The sequence below is a fragment of the Heptranchias perlo genome, chromosome 7 (genome assembly GCF_035084215.1).
Source record: "Heptranchias perlo isolate sHepPer1 chromosome 7, sHepPer1.hap1, whole genome shotgun sequence".
In the NCBI taxonomy this organism is placed as follows: domain Eukaryota; kingdom Metazoa; phylum Chordata; class Chondrichthyes; order Hexanchiformes; family Hexanchidae; genus Heptranchias; species Heptranchias perlo.
Window position 1 is genome coordinate 9,221,749 of NC_090331.1, and position 14,075 is coordinate 9,235,823.

At 43.9% G+C, this 14,075-nt stretch overlaps 1 protein-coding gene across 1 annotated transcript in view; it reads left to right on the forward strand.

The window, feature by feature from the left end:
* The window catches only part of wnt10a (wingless-type MMTV integration site family, member 10a), a 67,082-nt gene that overhangs the window by 7,113 nt on the left and 45,894 nt on the right, over window positions 1-14,075 (forward strand). The window lies entirely within an intron of this gene.

The window sequence follows — 14,075 nt, forward strand, 5'->3', positions numbered from 1 at the left end:
TTTGGTCACCTGTCCTAATGTCTCCTTTTTTGGCTCGGTGTCAAATTTTGTCTGATTATGCTCCTGTGAAGTGCTTTGGAATGTTTTACTACATTAAAGGCGCTATATAATTGCAAGTTATTATCGTAGTCCCCTCCCACTGTATAACCCTCAGTGTAATTTTATCATATGCCACGTAAGATAATTACCATGAGAGTCATCTTCATGCAGTATGACTGCATGATGCTGACTTGAAACAGATTTAGGTCATTGGGATACTGTATCTGAATGAACTGGCATAGTGCCATCTGATAGATTGGCCTACATGAACGTTAAGCCAATGATCTCATATTATGCTGCTAATTGTTGCTGAAATCAATTGTTGTCATCTTTTCCTTCCGTGCAGATAAAGAAATGATGTAATTACCAATCACTCAATGCTATTCAGCAAGTTGTATCATAATAATGGCCTCTTGCAATGGAAACATTGCATGAGATCAAAATAAAGATATACAAGACTTTGATATGATAATGGAATCAATGCTCTGGCCCTGAAATCAGAACTTTGAGTCACAATTCTTACTGATGAAGTATCTCACTGAATCTCACCAATCCAGTAAGGTGTCAAACAGTGCAACATAATGATAAAAAAAGGCAATGAGAAGCTTAGTTGAGTAGTGCAGGGCAGCACCAAACAAAACTTGGATTTATATAGCACCATAATCACATCCTCAGGAAGTCCCAAAGTGCTTGATAGCCAATGAAGTACTTTTGAAGGGTAGCCGCTGCTATAATGTAGGAAAACACAGGAGCCAATGTGCACACAGCATGGTCTCACAAACGGCAATGAGACAAATAATCAGTTTTGCTGGTGTTGGTAGAGGGGTGAATATTGGCCAGGACACCAGGGAGAACTCCTTGCTATGGGATCTATTTACATCCACCTGAGAGGGTAGACAGGGCATCGGTTTGACGTCTCACCTGAAAGACAGTACCTCTGACAGTGCAGTACTCCCTCAGTACTGCTCTAGGGTATCAGTCTAGATTCATGGGCTCAAATCCTAGAGTGGGAATTGAACCAAGGGCAATTAGGGATGGGCAATAAATGCTGGGCTTGCCAGCGACGCCCACATCCCATGAACGAATAAAAAAAACCCCGCAACCTTCTGACAGAGGGGCAAGAGTGATACCACTGAGCCAAACTGACATCTCATCTATTGTTGAGGTAAAACTGTCCATCAGCTGCATGCTGTTACATTGAGTAGTTGTATTGACAAGTTATGTAAAGACCTGAAAAACTTTAGTTAACTATTAAGTTGACATCACTCCGTGCTATCACAGCAGTGATAACTGTGTCCACGATTTAACGCGCATCAAGGTAGATAAATCTGCGGGACCTGATGAAATGTATCCCAGGACGTTATGGGAGGTTAGGGAGGAAATTGCGGGTCCCCTAGCAGAGATATTTGAATCATCCACCGCTACAGGTGAGGTGCCTGAAGATTGGAGGGTAGCAAATGTTGTGCCTTTGTTTAAGAAGGGCGGCAGGGAAAAGCCTGGGAACTACAGACCAGTGAGCCTGACATCTGTAGTGGGTAAGTTGTTAGAGGGTATTCTGAGGGACAGGATCTACAGGCATTTGGAGAGGCAGGGACTAATTAGGAACAGTCAGCATGGTTTTGTGAGAGGAAAATCATGTCTCACGAATTTGATTGAGTTTTTTGAAGGGGTAACCAAGAAGATAGATGAGGGCTGTGCAGTAGACGTGGTCTACATGGACTTCAGCAAAGCCTTTGACAAGGTACCGCATGGTAGGTTGTTACATAAGGTTAAATCTCATGGGATCCAAGGTGAGGTAGCCAATTGGATACAAAATTGGCTTGACGACAGAAGACAGAGGGTGGTTGTAGAGGGTTGTTTTTCAAACTGGATGCCTGTGTCCAGCGGTGTGCCTCAGGGATCGGTGCTGGGTCCGCTGTTATTTGTTATTTATATTAATGATTTGGATGAGAATTTAGGAGGCATGGTTAGTAAGTTTGCAGATGACACCAAGATTGGTGGCATTGTGGACAGTGAAGAAGGTTATCTGGGATTGCAACGGGATCTTGATCAATTGGGCCAGTGGGCCGATGAATGGCAGATGGAGTTTAATTTAGATAAATGTGAGGTGATGCATTTTGGTAGATCGAATCGGACCAGGACCTACTCCGTTAATGGTAGGGCGTTGGGGAGAGTTATAGAACAAAGAGATCTAGGAGTACAGATTCATAGCTCCTTGAAAGTGGAGTCACAGGTGGATAGGGTGGTGAAGAAGGCATTCGGCATGCTTGGTTTCATTGGTCAGAACATTGAATGCAGGAGTTGGGATGTCTTGTTGAAGTTGCACAGGGCATTGGTGAGGCCACACTTGGAGTACTGTGTACAGTTCTGGTCACCCTATTATAGAAAGGATATTATTAAACTAGAAAGAGTGCAGAAAAGATTTACTAGGATGCTACCGGGACTTGATGGTTTGACTTACAGGGAGAGGTTAGACAGACTGGGACTTTTTTCCCTGGAGAGTAGGAGGTTAAGGGGTGATCTTATAGAAGTCTATAAAATAATGAGGGGCATAGATAAGGTCGATAGTCAAAATCTTTTCCCAAAGGTAGGGGAGTCTATAACGAGGGGGCATAGATTTAAGGTGAGAGGGGAGAGATACAAAAGGGTCCAGAGGGGCAATTTTTTCACTCAAAGGGTGGTGAGTGTCTGGAACGAGCTTCCAGAGGCAGTAGTAGAGGCGGGTACAATTTTGTCTTTTAAAAAGCATTTGGACAGTTACATGGGTAAGATGGGTATAGAGGGATATGGGCCAAGTGCAGGCAATTGGGACTAGCTTAGTGGTATAAACTGGGCGACATGGACATGTTGGGCCGAAGGGCCTGTTTCCATGTTGTAACTTCTATGATTCTATGATTCTATGAATTAGGATAAAGGCCTGACGATGATTTCAAAGACCTGGGAGCAGGCGGAGTAGTTGGTGTGGTGGGCTTGAACTCAGTTTGTCCCGCTGGGATGGCAATTCTCTCTCCCTCGCTCTCTCACGCCCTCTCTCCACCTGCTGACATCAGGGGTACTGTGTGCATCCAGTTTCCACTGGGCAGGAGCCCACCACCAACCGGGTACTAATTGGCAATCTCACTCAGCAAGGCCATGAAGGTAACTGGAACTAGAAATAGAAATGTCACACTGGTGCAGTAGGGGATGCTGTTCTGAGGTCAGAGTTAAGGCGTACTCTGAAATTTGGCGGTGAGATGGAAACACGTTTCATTTCCCAGAAGCAGCACCCCTCACCCTAACGAGCATTAAATATTAATTAAAAAATGTGTTTGACAAAAGGGTGTGTGTGCAGTGCGGGAGGACGTCTGGCAACGTTCCAATTTTAATTGTCCATGATTTGTTTAGCAAGCACTCATTATCTATGCGGCGTCATGGATAAGTAGTGGTGACTTAACAAGATAAAGTGAAACACAATAACATTAAACAGTAGTTCACATTCCTATCTGTGCTATTGGGTTGTGTATTCAGTGTTGCAGTCTGTCCTGGCTAAAAAGCCAATTGATATTTTATCTTTTAACAATAGTCTCTGGCATTAGTTTACAGTAAAATTACATTTTCAATGGATCACATTTCAATTTTATCCTTAATGGGGAAAATATATAAAATACATAATAAAAATATGGAATATGTGCATATATATCAGACAATGTATATGTGAAAATGTATCAGACACTGTATATGTGCATATGTATCAGACAATGTATATGTGCATATGTATCAGGCACTGTATATGTGCATGTATATCAGACATTGTATATGTGCATGTATATCAGACACTGTATATGTGCATGTATATCAGACATTGTATATGTGCATGTATATCAGACACTGTATATGTGCATGTATATCAGACATTGTATATGTGCATGTATATCAGACACTCTATATGTGCATGTATATCAGACATTGTATATGTGCATGTATATTAGACACTGTATATGTGCATGTATATCAGACATTGTATATGTGCATGTATATCAGACACTGTATATGTGCATGTATATCAGACATTGTATATGTGCATGTATATCAGACATTGTGGGAGTAATTTTGCCTTTGTGCGTAGGTGTAAAATGGGTGATAGTGAATCGACAGCCCGTTTTACATCTTTCCTGAATTTTATTTCTATTGACTTTGATTGAAACGAAAATGGGAAGAGATGTAAAACAGTCTGCAGACTCGCTATCACCCGTTTTACACCTACGCACAAAGTCAAAATTACTCCCAGTATGTGCATATATCTGTCTTCACAGGAGAAGACACTAATAATATACCAATAATAGTAGAAAATCAAGGGCAAAGGGGAGGGAGGAACTAAAAACAATCACTATCACTAGAGAAAAAGTACTAGGTAAACTAATTGGTCTAAAGGCTGACAAGTCCCCTGGACTTGATGGCTTGCATCCGAGGGTCTTAAAGGAAGTGGCTACAGAGATAGTGGATGCATTGGTTGTAATCTTCCAGAATTCACTAGATTCTGGAAAGGTCCCAGTGGATTGGAAAACCGCAAACATAACACCCCTATTCAAGAAGGTAGTGAGACAGAAAGCAGGTAACTATCGACCAGTTAGCCTAACATCTGTCATTGGGAAAATGCTAGAATCCATTATTAAGGAAGTAGTAGCAGGACTTTTGGAGACTCATAATACAATCAAGGAGAGTCAACATGGTTTTATGAAGGGGAAATCATGTCTGACAAATTTATTAGAGTTCTTTGAGGAAGTAACGGGCAGAGTGGATAAAGGGGAACCAATGGATGCGTATATTTGGAATTCCAAAAGGCATTCGATAAGGTGCCACATAAAAGATTACTGCACAAGATAACAGCTCACAGTGTTGGGGGTAATATACTGGCCTGGATAGAGGATTGGCTAACTAACAGAAAACAAAGGGTCGGGATAAAAGGGTCATTTTCAAAATGGCAATCGGTAACCAGTGGGGTGCCGCAGGGCTCAGTGCTGGGGCCTCAACTATTTACAATATATATCAATGACTTGGATGAAGGAACAGAGTGTCTTGTGGCCAAATTTGCTGATGATACAAAGATAGGTGGAAAAGCAAGTTGCGATGAGGACACAAAGTGTCTGCAAAGGGATATTGACAGGTTAAGCGAATGGGCAAAAATTTGGCAGATGGAATATAATGTGGGAAAATGTGAAGTCATCCACTTTGGGAGGAAAAATAAAAAAGCAAAATATTATTTGAGTGGAGAAATACTACAAAATGCTGCGGTACAGAGGGATCTGGGTGTGCTCGTACATGAAACACAAAAAGTCAACATACAGGTGCAGCAGATAATCCGGAAGGCAAACGGAATATTGGCCTTTATTTCTAGGGGGATGGCGTATAAAAGCAGGGAAGTCATGCTACAACTGTACAGGGTGCTGGTGAGACCACACCTGGAGTACTGCATACAGTTCTGGTGCCCTTATTTAAGGAAGGACATACTTGCAAAGGAGGCAGTTCAGAGAAGGTTCACTAGGTTGATTCCGGGTATGGAAGGGTTGTCTTATGAGGAAAGATTGAACAGGTTGGGTCTATACTCATTGGAGTTTAGAAGAATGAGAGGAGATCTTATTGAAACATACAAGATTCTGAGGGAACTCGATAGGGTAGATGCTGAGAGGATGTTACCCCTCATGGGGGAATCTAAAACTAGGGGGCATAGTCTCAGAATAAGGGGTCACTCCTTTAAGATGGAAATGAGGAGGAATTTCTTCTCCCAGAGAGCCGTGAATCTTTGGAATTCTTTACCCCAAAAAGCTATAGTGGCTGAGTCATTGAATACATTCAAGACTGAGTTAGACAAATTTTTGATCAGCAAGGGAGTCAAAGGATATGGGGAAAAGGCGGGAACGTGGAGTTGAGGTAAAAATCAGATCAGCCATGATCTCATTAAATGGCGGAGCAGGCTTGGGGGACCGAATGGCCTACTCCTGCTCCTATTTCTTATGGTCTTATGGTCTTATATCAGATGCTATGTGCGTACATATCAGATACTGCATATCTACTTATTTTTCAGATGCTGCTTATGCATAGATATCAGACACTGAATATGCAATAATATCAGACACTGCACATGTGCATATACATTAAATAACACGTGAGTGCATATACCAGGCACTGTATGTGTGCATAGATATTAGAAACTGCATCTTTGCACATATAATCAGATGTTGCATGTGTGCATTTATAGATATCAGATATTACATATGTGAGAAAATATCAGATACGGCATGTGTGAGAATATATCAGATACTGCGTGTGTGAGACTACATCAGATACTGCGTGTGTGACAATATATCAGATACTGCGTGTGTGAGAATATATCAGATACTGCGTGTGTGAAAATATATCAGATACTGCGTGTGTGAGACTATATCAGATACTGCGTGTGTGAGAATATATCAGATACTGCGTGTGTGAGAATATATCAGATACTGCGTGTGTGAGACTATATCAGATACTGCGTGTGTGAGAATATATCAGATACTGCGTGTGTGAGAATATATCAGATACGGCATGTGTGAGAATATATCAGATACTGCGTGTGTGAGACTATATCAGATACTGCGTGTGTGAGAATATATCAGATACTGCGTGTGTGAGAATATATCAGATACGGCATGTGTGAGAATATATCAGATACTGCGTGTGTGAGACTATATCAGATACTGCATGTGTGAGACTATATCAGATACTGCGTGTGTGAGAATATATCAGATACTGCGTGTGTGAGAATATATCAGATACTGCGTGTGTGAGAATATATTAGATACTGCGTGTGTGAGACTATATCAGATACTGCGTGTGTGAGACTATATCAGATACTGCATGTGTGAGACTATATCAGATACTGCGTGTGTGAGACTATATCAGATACTGTGTGTGTGAGACTATATCAGATACTGCGTGTGTGAGAATATATCAGCCACTGCGTGTGTGAGAATATATCAGATACTGCATGTGTGAGAATATATCAGATACTGCATGTGTGAGAATATATCAGATACTGCGTGTGTGAGAATAAATCAGATACTGCATGTGTGAGAATATATCAGATACTGCATGTGTGAGAATATATCGGATACTGCGTGTGTGAGACTATATCAGATACTGCATGTGTGAGAATATATCAGATACTGCATGTGTGAGACTATATCAGATACTGCGTGTGTGAGACTATATCAGATACTGCGTGTGTGAGACTATATCAGATACTGCGTGTGTGAGACTATATCAGATACTGCGTGTGTGAGACTATATCAGATACTGCGTGTGTGAGACTATATCAGATACTGCGTGTGTGAGACTATATCAGATACTGCGTGTGTGAGACTATATCAGATACTGCGTGTGTGAGAATATATCAGATACTGCGTGTGTGAGACTATATCAGATACTGCGTGTGTGAGAATATATCAGATACGGCGTGTGTGAGAATATATCAGATACTGAATGTGTGAGAATATATCAGATACTGCATGTGTGAGAATATATCAGATACTGCATGTGTGAGAATATATCAGATACTGCGTGTGTGAGACTATATCAGATACTGCGTGTGTGAGACTATATCAGATACTGCATGTGTGAGACTATATCAGATACTGTGTGTGTGAGACTATATCAGATACTGCGTGTGTGAGAATATATCAGATACTGCGTGTGTGAGACTATATCAGATACTGCGTGTGTGAGACTATATCAGATACTGCATGTGTGAGACTATATCAGATACTGTGTGTGTGAGACTATATCAGATACTGTGTGTGTGAGAATATATCAGATACTGCGTGTGTGAGACTATATCAGATACTGCGTGTGTGAGAATATATCAGATACTGCGTGTGTGAGACTATATCAGATACGGCATGTGTGAGAATATATCAGATACTGCGTGTGTGAAAATATATCAGATACTGCGTGTGTGAAACTATATCAGATACTGCGTGTGTGAGACTATATCAGATACTGCGTGTGTGAGACTATATCAGATACTGCGTGTGTGAGACTATATCAGATACTGCGTGTGTGAGACTATATCAGATACTGCGTGTGTGAGAATATATCAGATACTGCGTGTGTGAGACTATATCAGATACTGCGTGTGTGAGACTATATCAGATACTGCGTGTGTGAGACTATATCAGATACTGCGTGTGTGAGACTATATCAGATACTGCGTGTGTGAGACTATATCAGATACTGCATGTGTGAGACTATATCAGATACTGCGTGTGTGAGACTATATCAGATACTGCGTGTGTGAGACTATATCAGATACTGCGTGTGTGAGACTATATCAGATACTGCGTGTGTGAGACTATATCAGATACTGCGTGTGTGAGACTATATCAGATACTGCGTGTGTGAGACTATATCAGATACTGTGTGTGTGAGACTATATCAGATACTGCGTGTGTGAGAATATATCAGATACTGCGTGTGTGAGAATAAATCAGATACTGCATGTGTGAGAATATATCAGATACTGCATGTGTGAGACTATATCAGATACTGCGTGTGTGAGACTATATCAGATACTGCGTGTGTGAGACTATATCAGATACTGCGTGTGTGAGACTATATCAGATACTGCGTGTGTGAGAATATATCAGATACTGCATGTGTGAGACTATATCAGATACTGCGTATGTGAGACTATATCAGATACTGCGTGTGTGAGACTATATCAGATACTGCGTGTGTGAGACTACATCAGATACTGCGTGTGTGAGACTATATCAGATACTGCGTGTGTGAGACTATATCAGATACTGCGTGTGTGAGAATATATCAGATACTGCGTGTGTGAGACTATATCAGATACTGCGTGTGTGAGACTATATCAGATACTGCGTGTGTGAGACTATATCAGATACTGCGTGTGTGAGACTATATCAGATACTGCGTGTGTGAGACTATATCAGATACTGCGTGTGTGAGAATATATCAGATAATGCGTGTGTGAGAATATATCAGATACTGCGTGTGTGAGAATATATCAGATACTGCGTGTGTGAGAATATATCAGATACTGCGTGTGTGAGACTATATCAGATACTGCGTGTGTGAGACTATATCAGATACTGCGTGTGTGAGACTATATCAGATACTGCGTGTGTGAGACTATATCAGATACTGCGTGTGTGAGACTATATCAGATACTGCATGTGTGAGAATATATCAGATACTGCGTGTGTGAGACTATATCAGATACTGCGTGTGTGAGACTATATCAGATACTGCATGTTTGAGAATATATCAGATACTGCATGTGTGAGAATATATCGGATACTGCGTGTGTGAGACTATATCAGATTCTGCATGTGTGAGACTATATCAGATACTGCATGTTTGAGAATATATCAGATACTGCATGTGTGAGAATATATCGGATACTGCGTGTGTGAGACTATATCAGATACTGCGTGTGTGAGAATATATCAGATACTGCGTGTGTGAGACTATATCAGATTCTGCATGTGTGAGAATATATCAGATACTGGACGTCAGACATTGAATGTACACGTGAAGAAAAAAGGGGTGTTCTCAGGGGCTGATTACCGCAGAGCTTTGGGGCCACTTATAAATTTAAATCTACGTTCCCATTAATTTTCATAAATCTCAATCTGTGGGTAAAATCAGGGCTTGGTGTTCTGATTCAGAATTTATGCACCGATGAGGCAACAGCTCTGAGAATGACCTTTTCCAAACCAACAGCCTCAGTGGGACAAACCAGCCAGTAAGAAGTGTCAGCAAAATGGTACTGAGTTGCCCTGACCTAAAGAGCCAAAATACCAGAGATCAGGGCCTATAGTTTGGACACCATTGACTCAGACTATTGGAACTTGCAATATTTCTTGGGCACAGACAGGGATAACATAAGAACATAAGAAATAGGAGCAGGAGTAGGCCAATCGGCCCCTCGAGCCTGCTCCGCCATTCAATAAGATCATGGCTGATCTGATCCTAACCTCAAATCTAAATTAATGTCCAATTTCCTGCCCGCTCCCCGTAACCCCTAATTCCCTTTACTTCTAGGAAACTGTCGATTTCTGTTTTAAATTTATTTAATGATGTAGCTTCCACAGCTTCCTGGGGCAGCAAATTCCACAGACCTACTTTTTTTTTTATTCGTTCACGGGATGTGGGCGTCGCTGGCAAGGCCGGCATTTATTGCCCATCCCTAATTGCCCTCGAGAAGGTGGTGGTGAGCCGCCGCCTTGAACCGCTGCAGTCCGTGTGGTGACGGTTCTCCCACAGTGCTGTTAGGAAGGGAGTTCCAGGATTTTGACCCAGCGACAATGAAGGAACGGCGATATATTTCCAAGTCGGGATGGTGTGTGACTTGGAGGGGAACGTGCAGGTGGTGTTGTTCCCATGCGCCTGCTGCCCTTGTCCTTCTAGGTGGTAGAGGTCGTGGGTTTGGGAGGTGCTGTCGAAGAAGCCTTGGCGAGTTGCTGCAGTGCATCCTGTGGATGGTGCACACTGCAGCCACAGTGCGCCGGTGGTGAAGGAAGTGAATGTTTAGGGTGGTGGATGGGGTGCCAATCAAGCGGGCTGCTTTATCTTGGATGGTGTCGAGCTTCTTGAGTGTTGTTGGAGCTGCACTCATCCAGGCAAGTGGAGAGTATTCCATCACACTCCTGACTTGTGCCTTGTAGATGGTGGAAAGGCTTTGGGGAGTCAGGAGGTGAGTCACTCGCCGCAGAATACCCAGCCTCTGACCTGCTCTCGTAGCCACAGTATTTATATGGCTGGTCCAGTTCAGTTTCTGGTCAATGGTGACCCCCAGGATGTTGATGGTGGGGGATTCGGTGATGGTAATGCCGTTGAATGTCAAGGGGAGGTGGTTAGACTCTCTCTTGTTGGAGATGGTCATTGCTTGGCACTTATCTGGCGCGAATGTTACTTGCCACTTATGAGCCCAAGCCTGGATGTTGTCCAGGTCTTGCAGCATGCAGGCTCGGACTGCTTCATTATCTGAGGGGTTGCGAATGGAACTGAACACTGTGCAGTCATCAGCGAACATCCCCATTTCTGACCTTATGATGGAGGGAAGGTCATTGATGAAGCAGCTGAAGATGGTTGGGCCTAGGACACTGCCCTGAGGAACTCCTGCAGCAATGCCCTGGGGCTGAGATAATTGGCCTCCAACAACCACTACCATCTTCCTTTGTGCTAGGTATGACTCCAGCCACTGGAGAGTTTTCCCCCTGATTCCCATTGACTTCAATTTTACTAGGGCTCCTTGGTGCCACACTCGGTCAAATGCTGCCTTGATGTCAAGGGCAGTCACTCTCACCTCACCTCTGGAATTCAGCTCTTTTGTCCATGTTTGGACCAAGGCTGTAATGAGGTCTGGAGCCGAGTGGTCCTGGCGGAACCCAAACTGAGCATCGGTGAGCAGGTTATTGGTGAGTAAGTGCCGCTTGATAGCACTGTCGACGACACCTTCCATCACTTTGCTGATGATTGAGAGTAGACTGATGGGGCGGTATTTGGCCGGATTGGATTTGTCCTGCTTTTTGTGGACAGGACATACCTGGGCAATTTTCCAAATTGCCGGGTGGATGCCAGTGTTGTAGCTGTACTGGAACAGCTTGGCTAGAGGCGCAGCTAGTTCTGGAGCACAAGACTTCAGCACTACAGCTGGGATGTTGTCGCGGCCCATAGCCTTTGCTGTATCCAGTGCACTCAGCCGTTTCTTGATATCACGTGGAGTGAATCGAATTGGCCGAAGACTGGCTTCCGTGATGGTGGGGATATCGGGAGGAGGCTGAGATGGATTATCCACTCGGCACTTCTGGCTGAAGATGGTTGCAAACGCTTCAGCCTTGTCTTTTGCACTCACGTGCTGGACTCCGCCATCATTGAGAATGGGGATGTTTGCAGAGCCTCCTCCTCCCGTTAGTTGTTTAATTGTCCACCACCATTCAGGACTGGATGTGGCAGGACTGCAGAGCTTTGATCTGATCTGTTGGTTGTGGAATCGCTTAGCTCTCTACAGCATGTTGCTTCCGCTGTTTAGCATGCATGTAGTCCTGAGTTGTCGCTTCACCAGTTTGGCACCTCATTTTTAGGTACGCCTGGTGCTGTTCCTGGCATGCTCTTCTACACTCCTCATTGAACCAGGGTTGATCCCCTGGCTTAGTTGGTCATGGTAGAGTGAGGAATATGCCGGGCCATGAGGTTACAGATTGTGCTGGAATGCAATTCTGCTGCTGCTGATGGCCCACAGTGCCTCATGGATGCCCAGTTTTGAGCTGCTCGATCTGTTCTGAATCTATCCCATTTAGCACGGTGGTAGTGCCACACAACACGTTGGATGGTGTCCTCAGTGCGAAGACGGGATTTCATCTCCACGAGGACTGTGCGGTGGTCACTCCTACCAATACTGTCATGGACAGATGCATTTGCGACAGGTCGATTGGTGAGGACGATGTCAAGTAAGTTTTTCCCTCGTGTTGGTTCGCTCACCACCTGCCGCAGGCCCAGTCTAGCAGCTATGTCCTTCAGGACTCGGCCAGCTCGGTCAGTAGTGGTGCTGCCGAGCCACTCTTGGTGATGGACATTGAAGTCCCCCACCCAGAGTACATTTTGTGCCCTTGCTCCCCTCAGTGCTTCCTCCAAGTGGTGCTCAACATGGAGGAGGACTGATTCATCAGCTGAGGGAGGACGGTAGGTGGTAATCAGCAGGAGGTTTCCTTGCCCATGTTTGACCTGATGCCATGAGATTTCATGGGGTCCAGAGTCAATGTTGAGGACTCCCAGGGCCACTCCCTCCTGACTGTATATCACTGTACCGCCACCTCTGGTGGGTCTGTCCTGCTGGTGGGACAGGACATACCCAGGGATGGTGATGGAAGAGTCTGGGACGTTGGCTGAAAGATATGATTCTGTGAGTATGGCTATGTCAGGCTGTTGCTTGACTAGTCTGTGGGACAGCTCTCCCAACTTTGGCACAAGTCCCCAGATGTTAGTAAGGAGGACCTTGCAGGGTCGACTGGGCTTGGTGTTTTGCCGTTGTCGTGTCCGGTGCCTAGTGGTCCGATGCCGGGTGGTCCGTCCGGTTTTATTCTTATTATGACTTTTCGTAGCGAGATTTTACAACTGAGTGGCTCGCTAGGCCATTTCAGAGGGCAATTAAGAATCAACCACATTGCTGTGGGTCTGGAGTCACATATAGGCCAGACCGGGTAAGGGCGGCAGGCTTCCTTCCCTGAAGGACATTAGTGAACCAGATGGGTTTTTACGACAATCCGGTAGTTTCATGGCCATCATTACTGATACTGGTATTTTAATTCCAGATTTTATTTAATTAATTGAATTTAAATTCGCCAGCTGCCGTGCTGGGATTTGAACTCATGACTCTGGATTTTAGTCCAGGTCTCTGGATTACTCGCCCAGTAACATAACCACTATGCTACTACCCTCTGAGTGAAGAAGTTTCTCCTCATCTCAGTTTTGAAAGAGCAGCCCCTTAATCTAAGATTATGCCCCCTCGTTCTAGTTTCACCCATCCTTGGGAACATCCTTACCGCAACCACCCGATCAAGCCCCTTCACAATCTTATATGTTTCAATAAGATCGCCTCTCATTCTTCTGAACTCCAATGAGTAGAGTCCCAATCTACTCAACCTCTCCTCATATGTCCGCCCCCTCATCCCCGGGATTAACCGAATGAACCTTCTTTGTACTGCCTCGAGAGCAAGTATGTCTTTTCTTAAGTATGGACACCAAAACTGTATGCAGTATTCCAGGTGCGGTCTCACCAATACCTTATATAACTGCAGCAATACCTCCCTGTTTTTATATTCTATCCCCCGAGCAATAAAAGCCAACATTCCGTTGGCCTTCTTGATTACCTGCTGCACCTGCGTACTTACCTTTTGATTTTCTTGCACTAGGACCCCCAGATCCCTTTGTACTGCAGTACTTTCCAGTTTCTCGCCATTAAGATAATAACTTGCTCTCTGATTTTTCCTGCC